The sequence below is a fragment of the Fundulus heteroclitus genome, chromosome 21 (assembly GCF_011125445.2).
Source record: "Fundulus heteroclitus isolate FHET01 chromosome 21, MU-UCD_Fhet_4.1, whole genome shotgun sequence".
Taxonomy (NCBI): domain Eukaryota; kingdom Metazoa; phylum Chordata; class Actinopteri; order Cyprinodontiformes; family Fundulidae; genus Fundulus; species Fundulus heteroclitus.
In genome coordinates, this window is record NC_046381.1 from 23,246,253 (window position 1) to 23,258,431 (window position 12,179).

At 42.1% G+C, this 12,179-nt stretch overlaps 1 long non-coding RNA gene across 1 annotated transcript; it reads left to right on the forward strand.

The window, feature by feature from the left end:
* Nucleotides 1-368: 368 nt before the first annotated feature.
* On the forward strand, nucleotides 369-1,095 carry LOC118556966. The gene is made up of 3 exons (XR_004927522.1): nucleotides 369-526; nucleotides 623-686; nucleotides 795-1,095. It is a non-coding gene; the product is annotated as an uncharacterized LOC118556966 (long non-coding RNA).
* Nucleotides 1,096-12,179: the final 11,084 nt, after the last annotated feature.

Genomic DNA, 12,179 nt, shown 5'->3' on the forward strand with positions numbered 1-12,179 from the left:
CCGGAATACAAAACTTGCCAAATCCGGTCGGGAGAAGGGCGAAAACATGGTTTCCACCAACAAAAGCCTTCAGAGCCGTTCTCTGATGTTCTTTTAATGAAACAATATCAGATAGATTGGACAACACGGAAGAAATAGCAGCATCAATGTTAACGCTTGCTTCCTCGATGCGAGCCGCCATTGTTGTTGGAATCTCACGGTGGCTTCTCCACTACGTCACATCCATGAAACACCCGCCCTGCGTCCTGATTGGCCAGACCAAAAATTTGGTTGGGGAAATCACTTTCAAGGAGCCGTGTCCCAGATGTATGTGAGTGGAGCTAGGCGGAGCGATACATGCAGCTGGCTGTTGTTAGGTTAGTTTAACCCCTCAGGCTGTATTTTATGAGTTCTCTTTGCTACATAGATTTTTCTGTCACGGATCATTTAAATATAAGCCAAACAATAAATAATACATCCACTTCTGTGCTCCTGCCCTGCCGACGTGTCACCTGAAGCTGATGACGTCACAGATACAAAATCTCCCGTAAGTTTTAGAATTATTCAAAAACCTAAAATTAAGCAAAACTAATAACAGTGCTCCTTTAAAGAAGTTAAAATAAATGTAAATATATTTGTCCAGTGAAAGCAACTAAAGAAAACCTGTTGCTGCTTCTGCTGTGTGCCACATTTCCATCTCCTGATCTGTAAGTCTATTTTTTTTGTATGTTTTGTTTGTGATGTTGTGATATTGTTGGTGTATTGTAGAATTTAAATTGTGTATGGGTTCTTATGTATTTTCTGTTTATTCACAGCTCTTGCTGTGGGGCAATTTGTGTTGGAGCCTGCGTACTTGGGAGGAAACAAGGACATTTCTTTTTTTGTGGGGAAGGGATTTATGTTTATTTTGGAATGGACATTTAAAAAATACAAAAAACTGTGGAACAAACATTTCTGTTGTTGGTGTTATGTGTAAAACAATTGTTTGTCATTCATTGTATTTAAGGTTCTACACCTTGAAGTGTATGGTCCTTGTGTGACTGGTAAAAAACAAAACAAAAAAAACTTAAAATCCTACTTGTCAGGAGGGATACCTGACTGGCACCCCTATAGGTATAAAAAAACCCCACCTACAACCCTAGAAAGTAAGATCAATCAAAACCGTCACATAAAATATTGGCACCCCAGATGGGACTGTTTTGCTTCACCAACAGTGAATGACATCTTGAGCACTATAAAAAAAAATAATAATAAAAACATGAGCACTGAAGATAATATAATTGAGCAACCCTCAAGGACTTCATCCCCTCCAATGGCAATGCCCCCTACTCGCTCCACAGCATACCCTCTCCTAGACATGGAATTGACTGGCATGGACCTAAAAGCCACCATGAAGGAAATCAAGTCCAGTGTTAAAAAGGAGATCAGTAATATGAGAGACGGTACAATAAAACATGTGGAAGAAATAATTCAAGCCAGTGGAAAGGAACAATATGAACACATGGATGCACAGTTTGAGTACTTATTCACCCAAGTAAAAGCTTCTCTTGGGTGGAGATTAAAACACCGCCACTCAGAGCTGCGAAAGGAATTCAACTTGCTGCTTGCCCCGATCACAGACAGCATTTCCACCCTCCAAGGAGAAGTTTCTCACCTAAGAGGCGAGCTCTCGGCCTGTCAACTGTTATTAAAGTCTATGTCTGAGGACATTACAGCCAGAATCCAACCAACTCAGCCCTGTCAACAGAGTACAATAATGGATCAAACTGCACGGACAATTTACCATAACATACCAGAAACCACAGCATTTAAATGCAAGCCTCGGTTGGAATCTACCACTTGGCCTGGAATGACAGGAATCCAAGTTGCGCCCCCTGGTGCTACCTTTTTACTGAATAGGAGTCGGGACCTGGGAAAAAGTCCTGTGAAACTGTTGTTTCCAACCTATGGAAAAATAGAAGACCCCCCTGACCCTCTGCAGTATCTGGAATGCTGTGAGGATTATTTGGCCCTAAATTCCTTAACTGATGAGGAACTTATGGCTACATTAAGGAATGTGTTGCACGGCACCGCCAGAGACTGGTGGGATGTAGCTAGACACAAGGTGCATACCTGGAAGGACTTTCGATGGCAGTTTCAGGCGGCTTTTCTTTCTAAAGATTATGAAGATGAGCTGGCGGAACGTGTAAGGACCAGAGTCCAAGGAGAGAATGAGAGCATCAGGGATTTCGTATACATGTACCAATCCCTATGCAGACGCTGGAAACTGCAGATTGTAGAAGAGGACATTGTAAAGCTGTTTTTGAAAAATATAAATCCCACACTGGCTAGCCAGCTAAGGAGTAGCAGGGTAACCACTGTGGATGAGCTTGTTCGTCTGGGACAGGAGTTAGAGAGGGATCGAGAAAATCAGCAACAGCATGAGTACAGGAAACAAGCAAGGTTGCAATCTAAGTCAGTTGAGACTAAACCTCCTGACCATGACAACACAGTACGACAAAGACAACCAAATTACAACCACAATAGCAATCGGCCACACCAACCATTTTGCTGGCGTTGCAAACGCAACTATCCTCCTGCAACCTGCCCCAGAGTTGGTACCAATCGAACATCTTTGCCTCCAAACCCTCAGCAGGTTAGCAGTTCATCCCAACTCCAACCATGTCCAGGTTCTGCAACTATCGGTTCTCTTTGGGGTCAAACGTGTTCTTCTGCTTCACCATCTACAAACCCTCTGCCATGTCAATTGATGGTTCCCATCACCGTCAGTTCCTGGAAAGGAACCGCAATTTTGGATACAGGTTCCTCTTATACTCTGGTGAATGAGAAAGTGTGGAATGAAATCAATGGAGTGATCAACCACTGGACAAGAGGACCATTATACTTGGCCGATGACGAAGGACGGCAGCCTCTGGGATGGAGTGAAATTACTATCACATTAAAAAAACAGGCAATAATCTTGCCTTGCGTCATCCTGTCCGCTCAAAATCTCACATATCCTGTGGTCCTTGATCTTGATATCATTTCCCTCTCTGGTCTGCAGTTTGATGTGTCTGAAAAGCATTATTGGTTCAAATTCAACAGGAAACAGCAATACAATTTCCTTCAGGAGTTTATGTCGGGTCCAAATGAACACCATCAGCAACTTGTCTTTTTCTCAGCAGTAGCACCTGCTACTCTGGTTGCTCTTGGGACAAATGAGGAACAGTTGCAGAAAGCAGTCAGCAGCACCCACCTGGATGATTTTGGGAAACAGTCATTGTTGTGCCAACTGCGTAGCAATTCTGACGTATGTACCACCAAACTGGGTTGTACTCATGTACTCACACACAAGATTTATCTTTCCCATGATGTGCCACTTAAACAAAAACCCTATCGAGTTTCACCTGCTAAACTCCAAATCATTAAGGAGCATGTAGAAGAAATGCTGGAGAAGGATATTATTGAGCCATCTATTTCCTCATATGCTGCTCCAGTTGTTTTGGTGCCTAAAAAGAATGACCCCAAACTACGTTTCTGTGTTGATTTCAGGAAACTGAATGCAGTCACACATACAGATGCTCACCTGTTGCCAAATATTCAAGAAATCCTGGAGTCTCTATCTGGAGCAGTGATTTTAACAACACTAGATTTGAACAGTGGCTACTGGCAAGTCCGCATGGATCCAGGAAGCAGTGAAAAGACTGCTTTTATTTGCATTTATTTGCATAACCTTAAACTTCCAATTTAAGGTTATGCCTTTCGGCCTTAAAAATGCTCCAGCTACATTTCAAAGGCTTATGGAGATAGTATTAGGTGAACTCAGAGGACAAAATTGTTTTGTATACCTGGATGACATCATCATTTACTCCACCACCTACAGTCAGCACAGTGGCGATATACAAGCAGTGTTGGATAAACTACGTAAAGCAAATCTCACTGTGATGTTCTTGGCACTGGCACTGATTTTTCTACACTCTGCACACCTGCTCCTCTCTGCCCTGCTTGCAATTATCCTTTACTGGCTTCAGCTGTTTTCCTCTCCATATAAGCCCCGTCCAAATCAGCTTCCAGTGCCAGATCGTCTCATAGCCTGCTATCGAGTACCTTCCAGCGTTTTCCCTGTTCTGTCTGCTAACTCGTACCTGACCTGTTCTGCCTTGACCACCGAGAGTGCCTAACCCCTTAACTGATTCTGTCTGCCCACGTCTGGAAACCTGACCCGGCCCGTCCCTGGATTTCTGCATCTGCCTTCGCCTTGGATTTCTTGCCTGTGAACCTGACCTGTCTGTCTGTGAGTTTTTCGAGTCTGCCTAACCCCTGACGTCTGTGTATCTGCTAGTTTTTTGGACCTTGGATTGGACCTGGACCTGCCTTCTGGATTTCCCCTCTTGTACCTCTGCCTGGATTTGGCTCACTGGACTTTGCCCCCCAGACCATCACTGGTCAAAGACCCCAGTGGACCGCCAGCCGCTCAACGGCTCCAACCCCTGCAAACCCCTTCCTGCCGAGCCGGTCCCCGAGCTCACAAACCCTCTAACAGGTTAGTGTTTCAGATTACCTCTTTTCCCCTTTCCCCCCCCTGACTGATCACTAACCTGTTGTCTCCGTCTCAGGGGGTTACCGGCTCGAGAGCTACCCACGCGCTCCACGCGCAGCGCATGCACATTCAAAATAAAGCCTGTTGCCAACCACTGACCTGTGCTGTGTCGAATCTTGGGTCCTACGTTATCGTTCATTACACTCACAGTGAACATGAAGAAAAGCCAGTTTTTCTGTTCATCTATAAAATTTTTGGTACATGTGGTATCTTCATTTGGTGTTGCAGTGGATCCGGACAAAATCAAGGCTGTCCAAGAATTTCCAGTTCCTCAGAACATTAAACAGCTTCAGAGATTTCTGGGAATGGTTGGATGGTACCATCGATTTGTGCCTGATTTTTCTGCATTGACAGAACCATTCAATGCCCTGAAACGAAAAGAAGCCAAATTTCTTTGGACACCATCCTGTCAAACATAATTTGATGCTTTGAAAAATCACCTAGTGTCTCCGCCCATCCTGGGCCATCCAGATTTCAAATTGCCTTTCATTGGGTACACAGATGCCAGTGACGTGGGCTTGGGAGCCGTTTTATCTCAGCAGACTGGGTTAGGCACAGAGCAAGAAGGTGGGCTCTTCATCTGCAAGAATTCTCCTTTACTGTGGAATATCGTAAGGGAAAATATAACTCTGTTCCTGATGCTCTGTCACAAGCCCCAATCAATGCTCCCGACCATTCACCAATTACCTGTGCAGTCGTACTTCGATCGAAGCGAGACACTTCTCACCCGCTCGAAGTGACAGATGAGAACATCTGGAAAGCTCAGCAGCAGGATCCTTTTGCACAAGACATTTACCAACAAATAATGGTAAAAGGAACAGTACATGAGACGCCAACCATAAAGTACACCATCCTGGAAGACAAGGTATATAGAGTTGTTCAGTTACCACACAAAACTCTTTATCAAGTCTATATCCCTCCATCACTCCGTCCACAATTACTTCATCACAACCATAATGACCCCTTATCTGGACATTTTGGACGATACAAAACCTATAAACGGTTACAAGCATTGGTGTATTGGCCATGGATGAGCATTGATGTTCGAGACTATATGAGATCTTGTCAAGTCTGTCAGATGTACAAACCCGAAACCCGCAAACCTCCTAGCAAGTTACAGCAAACAGAGGTGACTGCACCATGGGAGATGTTGGGTGTGGACCTTTTCCACAGAGTTTGAATGGTAACATCCATCTACTTGTTTTTGTGGACTATTTCTCACGGTGGGTTGAGATGTTTCCCCTCCGTAAGGCTACTGCAGAAATAATTTCCCAGTACCTGACCAGAGAGATTTTGACACGATGGGGTGTGCCAACATATATTCTGTCTGACCAAGGTCCACAGTTTGTTTCCACCATATTCAAAGACACTTGTAAAAGATGGAACCTCACACCAAAGAAAACCTCAGCGTACCATCCACAAACTAACCTTACGGAGAGAATTAACCGTAATATTAAGGCCATGCTCTCATCCTATGTTGGTAACAAGCATAAAAGTTGGGATAAATACCTACCGGAATTCCGATTTGCTTTGAACTCTGCAGTGCATGAGTCCACAGGTGTGACTCCAGCTGAACTCAACCTTGGACGACTACTGAAAGGGCTGTTGGATGTAGAGTTAAGTCCAACCCTTTTTGACCCTGACACCCCTGTTTATGCTACCGCAAAACAGATTATAAAACTTTGTGAAATTGCTGATACCAACTTGACAAAAGCTAAACTACGACAAAAACATAACTATGACCGTGGAAGAAGGGATGGAAACTTTTCAGAAAGGGACCGTGTATGGATCCGTTCACACCCCTTATCCAAGGCTGATCAATCGTTTATGGCCAAACTTGCTCCACGATGGAAGGGTCCTTACCGTATCACAAAAAGGACTGGCCCTGTAAATTATGAAGTGGTCCTGGAGGATACTGGAGAAGACATCCGTGTAGTTCACATATCTCAGATCAAACCTTGCTATCCTACAGCAGCAGAAGTGGATAAACAGCAGCAGAAAAAGGTTCTGGAAATATTCAATGAGGAAAGCGACAATGAAGACTTCCATGGCTTTACTTCCTCTGACATGTAAAGAAAGGGAAATATAATGGCAGTCTAATACAGATGGAAAAAGGAGATTTGTGTATTGAATTTAACTCACTCTGTCAATTGGTTCCATGTATATATATATATATATATATATATATATATATATATATATATATATATATATATATATATATATATATATATATATAAAGGACAATAACTGCATGATTGGGAAAATGAGGCGTATAAAGAAATTCACCCTTACTAGTTCAGGACCTCTCAAGGGGGGGGGGGGGGGGGGGGTGACAACCTGCTTGTTGCACAGAGCTGGCTGCACTGTTTTCCTCTCTCCCTCTAACCTCCTGTCCTCTGACAGCCCAAGACACACCCTGGCCACGCCCCCAACCACATGCACTCACCTGATTTGTCCGCAGTTCAAGATGGCTCCCAACTCCAGTTTCAAAAATGTCAGTGTCTCAACAGACGAGGGACAGACAACTGCGACCAAATCAAAAAAATACAAAAAACTGTGGAACAAACATTTCTGTTGTTGGTGTTATGTGTAAAACAATTGTTTGTCATTCATTGTATTTAAGGGTCTACACCTTGAAGTGTATGGTCCTTGTGTGACTGGTAAAAAAAACAAAACTTAAAATCCTACTTGTCAGGAGGGATACCTGACTGGCACCCCTATAGGTATAAAAAAAAACACCTACAACCCTAGAAAGTAAGATCAATCAAAACCGTCACAGTTGTTTTTTATGACCTGAGCTAGAGGGAGCATGTAGATATTGAAGAGGAGGGGACCCAGGATGGACCCTTGGGGAACCCCACATGTGATTTTTGTCATCTTTGATGTAAAGTTACCTACTGATACATAAAAGTCCCTGTCCTTTAAGTAGGATTTAAACCAGTGGAGAGCTGTACCAGAGAGGCCGACCCAGTTCTCCAGGCGTTCTAACAGGATAGAGTGATCGACAGTATCAAATGCTGCACTGAGGTCCAATAGAACCAGCACGGTGGTTCTTTCACAGTCTGTATTTATATGGATGTCATTAAACACCTTGATAAGGGCGGTACTGTGGTGAACACGGAAGCCAGACTGGAAAACGTCAAAGCGGCTGTTGGTTGTTAAGAAGGTGTTTAATTGTTGAAATACAGCTTTTTCAATAATCTTACTGATAAAGGGGAGGTTTGAGATGGGCCTGTAGTTCTGGAGTAGAAGTTTGTCTAAATTGTTGTTTTTCAGCAGTGGTTTGATAATTGCTGTTTTTAGGGACTGGGTGAAAACACCTGACAGAAGGGACGTGTTTATTATCTGAGTCAACTCAGCAGCTATGACAGGTAAAACTTTTTTAAAGAAAACTGTGGGTAGAACATCAAGGCAGCTGGAGGAGGAACTTAGCTGCTGAATGATCTGCTCTAAGCTTTTGTGGTTTATTTGGCTGAATTGGGACATTTTGTCAGAAATAGTTCCAGCTGAATACAGCTTTGGTTCTGGTGTTGATATGGAAGTACAAAGTTATCCTCTAATTTTTAGGGTTTTCTCAGTAAAGGAGTTAGCAAATTCATTGCAGGCCCTGGTGGAGTGGAGTTCAGAAGCCACGGACACAGGAGGATTTGTTAAACTGTCGACTGTGGCAAATAGGACACGAGCATTATTAATGTTTTTCTTGATGATCTCAGAGAAGAAAGATTCTCTTGCATTTTTCAATTGTAAGTTATATCTGTAAAGTCTCTCTTTATAGATGTCATAGTGAACCTGCAGTCTGTTCTTTCTCCACCTGCGTTCAGCTTTTCAACACTACCTTTTTTCACCTCTAACTGCTGGAGCATTTCTCCAAGGAGATTTTTTTCTTCCCGGAAAGAACTTTCACTTTAACTGGAGCAATGCAGTCAATGATGTCTGAGACTTTAGACTGAAAGTTATCTACTAGCTCATCTACAGAGTTGCAGCCCAAGGTTGAGGTAGCAGAGTAAGCTTGAATAAAAGTTTCCGTGGCATTGTCCTTAAAGGTGCGTTTTCTTACGATATCCCTTTGGCTAAATGAGTCACTGGAAATTATACATTCAAAAGTAACAGAAAAATTATCAGATAGGGCAACATCAGTTACATTGTCCTTAGAAATCTTTAGACCTTTACTGATGATCAAGTCTAAAATATGTCCCTGTTTGTGTGTTGGCTGTTTAACATGTTGAGTTAAACCAAAGTTTCTAAGTGTGTCACACAGTTCTTTTGCACTTCTGTCTTCGGGGTTGTCAACGTGAAAGTTGAAGTCTCCTACAATAATTAAACAGTCATAATCAACACATATCAGAGACAGGAGGTCACTAAAATCCTTAAAGTTTGATGTGGACTTAGGAGGCCTGTAAACATTCAGAAACATAGTTCGTACCAGGCTCTTTACCTGGAGAGCCAAATGTTCAAAACAGTAAAATTTCCCCAAAAACACCTTTTCACACATTAATGAATCATTAAATAATGTCGCCACTCCTCCACCTTTCCTTTGCTGTCTGCTCTCACAAAGAAAATTGTAGTTTGGAGGTGTTGACTCCAACAGAATAACTTCTTCATTAGATTCATGTAACCATGTTTCTGTTAAAAACATTACATCAAGATTATTGTCAATAATGAAGTCATTATTAAAAGGGGTTTTCCTGACAGAGATCTAATGTTTAATAAACCCAGTTTATATGACTTAGTGGTTGATGATGTCTCTGTGACAGGTTGCATCTGACAGTTTATGACTTTTAAGTATTTGTTCCTGTTTATCCTTTTGTTTTTCTTATTTCTGCCACGTATCATCACAGATATTCCATAATCTCCTGCAAAAGGCCCCGGCTGATGCTGGAAACGGTCATGTCTGATAAACGTGCGGCCAGGGCCCGATCTGTATCACAGTGAAGTTATCTGGAGGTCTTGAGCATCAGGTTGTTCTGTGATAGGTAGAGGAGGAGGATCTGAGGCTCTGAGGCCTTTGGAAAATACTGGTTTAGTCACAGCAGAAAGGCTATGTGGAGAGGATGTCATCTGTAGGCCAATATTAGATACTTTGTTCATGTTGTGAGAAAATTCCAGAAAAGGAACTTCTGGGCTTTGTGGAGAAGAAGGGGAGGCGGGTCCAGTCTGGACTGGTGTTCGTGGCGATGGAGGTTATTGGTCCTCTCTTTGTCCTGCTGAGATCTGGGATGAATCGTCCTGTAGCTCTGACGTAGCCTCTTTCTATGTCATCTTTCTGGCCATCTTTATCTTGGCTTGTTCGGGCTGTACTGGGCTTATCATTTGTTTTGGAACTGGTTGAGCTTTGTTTTGGGACAAAGCTGATGGAGCATGGTTCACAGAATAGAAGATGCTTGAAATCAGCTGTTTTGCACCTGACCTATTTAGAGAGAAACCATCTCTGTTGAACAGAGGTCTCCTCACCCAGAAGATGTTAAAGTTGTCTATGAAGGTTACAGTTGTTTGTTTGCATGTTTTTTCCAGCCATTTGTTAAGCATCAGAACTCTGGAAAAAATCTCATCTCCAAGATTAGCGGGCGTGAGAGCCGCTGAGAAACACCTTGACATTAAGGCCATCAACTAAGTTCAACAGACCAATGTAATCCTCTTTCCATACTTTTGATTTTCTTATCCGGGTGGAGTTTTTCCAAGGTCGGGCGTTCTTTCAAGATCCTTGGAATGATGTCTGATATATCAGACACCAGGCCACAACTCAAAGGGTTGTAAATCATCACCTCTGTGTTTTTCTTGTTACAGAAATGTTTAATCCCACTTACAGATCCATTGCATAATATCAGGGTCCTTGGCCCTGTGGCATGTCGTTTCTCTGGCAGCTTAGAGTGAAGGTTGTTGACAAGCGGAGCAAATCTATTTAGTAATGGAATTCCAACATTTACAGCAGCATTTGTTGTGGCAACAGCCCGTTGTTGTTTCACTTGTCTTGGGACACTTCTCTGTAGTATCGGCCAGTTTCCTTTGTCTAGGTGTGGGGTTCGTTGTTTTGGTCTTGCACCCAGGGGGGTCCAGGGATTCTCATTTTCCTCAGTGAGCTGTTTGTTCAATGAGTTGCTGGGCTGGTGGTCACCGTTCGGAGTCACAGGCAGGGTTGTTTCATTTCCATACATGCCGTTTACATCATAATTCAGTTTGAGTCGTCAGATCTTCTGTTCCATAACAGCTGTCTTCTGTAGAAGCTTGTCAAAGTCCATTGAGGGTAGGCATCTTTCCAAAATCAAAAATAAATAAAATAAAATAAATAAAATAACCAAATCCAATGAAATTGGCAAAAAAAAATAATAATTCCACATAATGCATGACCATATATGGCACTGGTTTTTGGTACGGTGGTTTAGTTCTGGGACTGGCAGTCTAAAGGTTGCAGGATCACAACCCGGTGTGGCAAGTTCAGACAATTACTTTTTCACCCCCATAGTATATATATCAAAACGTGCATCTTCATCCTGTCAACTGCTGTTTTTGTATCAGCCGCCATTTTGAGTTACCATGGCGACTTCATGAACAAAAAACATGCACAATCGCATTTTCTCCCTTTTGGAGGCACTTTCCAGTACAGCATTTGGACCAAACTAACAGAGTACCATTACCCGGTGATTCTGAACACAACCATGTTAGCGGCTAAAGGTTAGCATGTTGCTAACCGCAAGTAGCTCTAGGAAGGTCCTACCAACTTCTGCTTGACAGAGTATGTATTTCCTTTACAGAGAAAGCTCCACAACAAATTTGGGCCATATCGGATAAAGCATGTCTATTTTATGAGGTGTCAAACATCCATTTTTGACCCCTTTTGCGCCTCTGCTACACCAAAATCACATAATCCACAATTCGACACTCGGGGGCTGTGATGAACGTAGGAATATGATATTTGCAAGGGTAACTTACGGGTAACTTATGGGTAGCACGATATACGCACCACGAGGCAAGGCAAGGCAAGGCAAATTTATTTATATAGCACAATTCAGTACAAAGACAATGCAAAGTGCTTTACATAATTAAAATATAGCAAAATAAAACAGAATAAAAGCAAGTAGGAATAAAATGTAGATAGAAAAAAGAACAAAAAAGTGGTGAGAAGGCAGGCGCCTTCTTAAATTTCTTCAGAAATTTTCTAGTTTGTTTTAATGCCATTCCATTTATCTCCAATGTTAGTCACAGGAAAAAGATGCAGAGACCCAAAATGATATCATATTAAAATTATATAAAGTAACACAGTAAAAATGCTGCAAATTGTATTTTTTGTCTGCAAGAAATAAATGTTTATTATTGTATTTACATTATTTTTTATTTTATTTTATTTTTTTGTCTAATGGCATGGAGGAAAGGACTGGTAGTGGGAAGAATTTTAAAGAATAATACAGTATGTAATGTAATACTCAGTAGAGTCACTAGAAGCAACACAAATCATGACAAGAAATCTGTTTTATTGGACAACCTTGGGACAGACAGCCTTCTCTGGTAAGAGTTGTGAGATTTGGAACTCACTACCATCGTATTTTAAGACCTTGACTGACATTAAAATATTGACAACAAAGCTTAAGAATTGGCTGATGGTTAATTAGAAACTTCTCATTTT